The 4,840-nt window shown below is 34.8% G+C and overlaps 1 long non-coding RNA gene across 2 annotated transcripts; it reads left to right on the top strand.

Moving 5' to 3' along the window:
• The first annotated feature begins 630 nt into the window (after window positions 1-630).
• On the top strand, window positions 631-4,399 carry LOC141299756 (uncharacterized). Of its 2 annotated transcripts, XR_012341846.1 has the most exons (5): window positions 631-958; window positions 1,824-2,108; window positions 2,191-2,341; window positions 2,421-2,610; window positions 3,507-4,399. It is a non-coding gene; the product is annotated as an uncharacterized lncRNA (long non-coding RNA). The 2 variants fall into 2 exon arrangements; XR_012341845.1 differs by having other exon boundaries at window positions 644-2,108.
• The last annotated feature ends 441 nt before the right edge of the window (window positions 4,400-4,840 follow it).

Below are 4,840 nucleotides of genomic sequence, written 5' to 3'. Positions count from 1 at the left end.
AGCATGTGGGCCAAACATGGCCCGAGTTTGGCAGAGATGGTACCGGTTTTAAGGCGGCACACAAGACCTGGGCCAGATGTCAAATGTAGTATTTGGCCCAGATGTCAAATATAGATATGTGGCCCACATAAGATTGGCCATATTTCACCCACATTTCAAATATTTTTTATATAAAATCCCAATGTTTTAATACACAAAGAAGTTTCCATCTTCATGTTTGCATTCTGGGTCTAATGCCTTGAAGTTAATCCAGGCAACAATGGAGATTTAATTATTTAAATTATGAAAATCAACTGTAATTGTTTGATTTCAGTTCATAAGTTGTTTTTTTTATGCCATGAATGTACACCAGTAGACTTTACTTTTCATAATTTATTAACATTTCTATAATGTGATTAAATCCTGCATTCAAAATTATAGCTAACCCTGGTGGATTAAAATGAAATTATGAAACTATTTATTTTCAACACCACACAACATTATTTAATCACAGTCAAAGTAACTATGAAATGTGCAACAGCAACAATACTAATGGCTTTATGGTTTTTAAACATTTAAAATTAAATGTATTGTTTTTACGTTTGTTTGTTTACTGGAAAAACTTTTACCCAGAAAAGAAACCTTATCAGAGCCCATCAGAGCAATTTTTTTTTTCAAAAGGCGTTAATTGTCATTTGCAGTGCTTAATGGGATTGTAGTTTTATTTACCCACTTGGCTGTAACACACAGTCTCGTATTTTTGTCTTTTTGACAATTTTTATTTTTATTTTATTTCAGATCGAATGTTTTAAATGTTGTGATTCACGTTGTAGCTGGTTGTTATGATTTATGACTTATAACGCTTTAATTAACAAATCTTAAATAAGGAAAAGTGAATACAAATACTCCCGGAACCATATGTCTTTTCAAAAAAGCAGGCGGACGCTGCAGTCTTGCACAGACTTCTGAAACCAAAGCGGTAAGTGCGAACATATGCATATGTATCGTTGCAAGTTTACTATATTCTTCTTACATTTTGCTTCGGATTTATTAATTAATTGACGTTACACGCGAGTGCCCTTGTTTTAGCAGCACGTGAACGCAGTTTTAATCTACGTGTTGTAAATACAATAAACTATGACACTAATTTTACTCCTGAAAAAGTCAGTATTTTTCTTATGTCACTTAAATTTAATCGTCTTTGACAGATGATTAGGGTTATAATTAATTGTAATGGTATTTGTTGTTGGAGCCAATGTAACGTTATATATTAAATTACAGATAAAATTATGCATTTTTGTTGTACCAATGTTTTGGAATTTCATTAGTGGTGTATGTCATGTTGAAATTGAGTAAATGCTTGGAAAGGGGTATACATGTTTCTTTATTCTACTTCACCTTGAATGTAATTTATTTAAATTAAACTAAACTATTTATAAATGGGCATCAATAATCATTGTCAATACACTCCAAATGTTACAAGAGATTAATTGTTGTGCAAAAATTGGTATCACCTTTATAGTGACCAAAATGATTACAATAACCAGTTGTCATTGATGTTCAAAAGTGCCTGGAATGACACCCAAATCATTTCAAGTTTTATGTTTAAAATATGCAAACAAAAAGTAATTTGATTTGTTGTATGTTTAAACATAATCAATAATGTGCACATTTTAAATTACAACATGACTAACATTTTATCCAGCATATATGAAATGTTCTAAAAAGAATAGTTATAGATATTTTGTCTGCTTCATAGCCCCATAGGGCCAGAATTAATAGTAATATTTAAAATCACTGTTTTACTTTTTAAATTTCTTCTTTTTGTTATGCTACTTTTCCAGATGACTACAAGAAAGCTAGACGTAAACTACCTCTAGCTGTTGATCACACAGACATTGATCAGACCGATGGAAGGAACTCACCAATTTCAAAGAAAAAGAAAGTAGGGGTTTGGTTAGATTGTTTGTTTATATTAATGTTTCGCACCACATTTACAAATAAAAGTATATCTTGGAATTGGTAAATGTGTTAGACCTAAGAACATTCTTTTCCCCGGAGAAGATGATGATGATGCTGATAATAATGAGACAGAAGAACGCCTGCATTAACCAAAATTTAAGAGAAGGGTAAAAAGCTTCTGCTTTTTAAAATAATAATGTATTTTATCACAGCAGATAAATGACCAAGAGATTTTGTACTTTTAAGCAGAATGTATTCCATACCTGATGCTCCAAATATTCCTAGACAGCACAACAAATTAGACCCTGGAAAGCCAAATTAGACCCTAAGCTCTTCCACAGTGTTCCTGACATCCCTAATGATGAGATGGAAGGCATTTAAGGAACCAAGTCAAAAACAAGTAAGAAGTGTCAGCTTTTTTTAATTACAGTGCATTTTATTACAGCTGTTAAAGGACTAAGATATTTTGTATGTTGCAGGAGGTATGCCTGGCATCATGTTCTCTCTGAGAGCTGTAAATCAAGCACTGAGGCCCTTTTAAGGCATGCCAACGTCGAGGTCAGAAGACCACCCCACAAACGTAGGGATATCCAGGGCACTCTGAACCTTCAAGGCTCCATGAGCCACACTACACCTGGGACATCCAGCAAACATCCAGTTACCAAAGTTGTGAGTATATTGTCTAGCCCTTTTCAGAATGCACTGATAGTGTGTCATGGGATTAGCCTCAGGATCATCTGATTTTGATTAATTCACATTGCCAGTGATTTTTGCAATCTGTGCATGCTCACACACACACACACACATAAAAATTCTGTAAAGACATGTGACATCAGGATGTGACAAGTAATGTACAAATAAGTGTTGCGTCTTTTCCACTTTTATGTATATTCCACTTTTTTCCTCAATTCTTTGTGGAAAAAGTACACTATCACTGCTGTTTTTAATTTGATTATATAGTGCTTCATGGGACTGCAGTTATTTCTAAAGCCTTTAAGTACACAGTCTTGTACCTTTTGTCTTTTTGTCCAGTTTTCAAAAATGTTTTTTGTTGTGGAGATTGTCATCACAATTTTTTATATCTCTCTTTATTTAAATGCTTAAAGCATGAATGCACTCTATAAGAGATTTAGAAAATGAAGGAGAGAGAGAATGTTTTATGTATATAGTACCTCAACACAAGCTCAAGGTTGCATAACAAAAACATACACTGAATTTAAAAGTAAAAATAAACAAAATCCCAAGTAGAATTAATCTATACATATTTCACACAGTCATTTTAAGCTAAGTGGTAGTGTGTTCCTGAGATGTGTAAAATTATCTTTTACCCATAGTAGACAGTCAGAATTTGGGCTATTTCAGACAATCTAAACGATGAAGGGCTGGGGGAAGTAAGAAACGATAATTAACTGGAAGATGGGTAGATGGTAAAAGACAATACAGAATGTTTGTCTAAAGGTCATTGGTTCAGTTTTTGTGGAAATATTGTATTTTATCCAATAGCCATGTTACCTGTTACCTGATGCAAAAGCTAATTATACACCATGTGTGCTTGTGTTTTTCAGCGGCTGTGAGGTGCAACTGTCTGACATCTGAGGCCAAAGAAAAATTAATTCATGCCATCATTAAAAGATGGCTATATCTCGCCCCAGACAGAGATGGTGGCCGAAAAGAGAGGATGAAGAATAGAGTGTGTGAGGAGAGTACGACTAGTTAACAGACTTTAGGAATGGATGTTCCAAGGCTCTGTTCAGAGTGCAACTTGTTCATTAACAGAATCATTAATGTTTCAGAGTCATTTGAAGAGTGATACTTCCTGACCATAAACCTGGACGCTCAAGTGTTATGTGAAGTGAAACTCGATGAGTAGAAACATGGATGTTCAAGTGTATGTCAAGTAAATTTTGTTCCTAATCAGAAACATGGACAGTCAAGCTTTAGACAAAGCATGAAACTTCATGATCAGAAACATGGATGATCAAGTGTTACATTTAAAATATAACTTCATGAACTAAAACATGGCACAGAACTTCTACTTACTTCATTTGAACAACTTTAAAATGTCAGGTGTCAATGCTTTGATGTTAACATGATTAAACATTTGTTAAGAATACTGTCTTTGTTGTGATTATTTATCTAGGAGGTTATGGCTGACATGTGGAACCCATCTGGTCCAGCATATAGGACCGGAATAGAGCCAGCTATGGTCACACAGGTGGCAGAGATATTGATCTCTCATGGCCTTTTTATGGCCCATATTTTGGCTGCCAGGTTTAGTTCACCTGTAGATCAGGCTTAGGTGTGGCTCAGTTTTGGGCATTCTGGTTAAACACTGGTGTTGATATGGTTTACTTAAGGCTGTGTTTTGGTTCAAATGTTACATTTTGATCTGGCCCAATTCAGGGCCAGTTATAGTTAATTTACTTGGCTGAGACTTGGGCCAGTTATGGCCCATGTGTGGCCCTTGTCTGGAATCCAGACCTGGTCCAGTCATGTACCGTAATTCACTGCTGTATTTGGGCCAAGTAAAAGTGGATTGTGTGGCCCATCACTGGGCCAAACCAATTTTGCTATGTGGGTAGCAAATGCTTGCCCCCTATAGGTCAAAATATAATTAGATGCATAAGACAACTTGTTTAGAATTTAGATGGGTGTGTGTGTGAGAGAATGCGTGTCATGAAGAAGTGAGTAAAATCTAAATGACTAAACCTTCATTTGGAGACACTCACGGATATCCTAAAATTGAATGATCATTTATTATATGTGACCCTGGATCACAAACCAGTTTTAAGTACCATGGATATATTTGTTGCAATAGCCAACAATGCATTGTATGGGTCAAAGTTATAGATATTTCTTTTATGCCAAAAATCATTAGGATATTAATTAAAGATCATGT

The sequence above is a fragment of the Garra rufa genome, chromosome 23 (genome assembly GCF_049309525.1).
Source record: "Garra rufa chromosome 23, GarRuf1.0, whole genome shotgun sequence".
In the NCBI taxonomy this organism is placed as follows: domain Eukaryota; kingdom Metazoa; phylum Chordata; class Actinopteri; order Cypriniformes; family Cyprinidae; genus Garra; species Garra rufa.
Note: the sequence above shows the minus strand (reverse complement) of the source record. Positions and strands in the feature narration are given on the sequence as shown.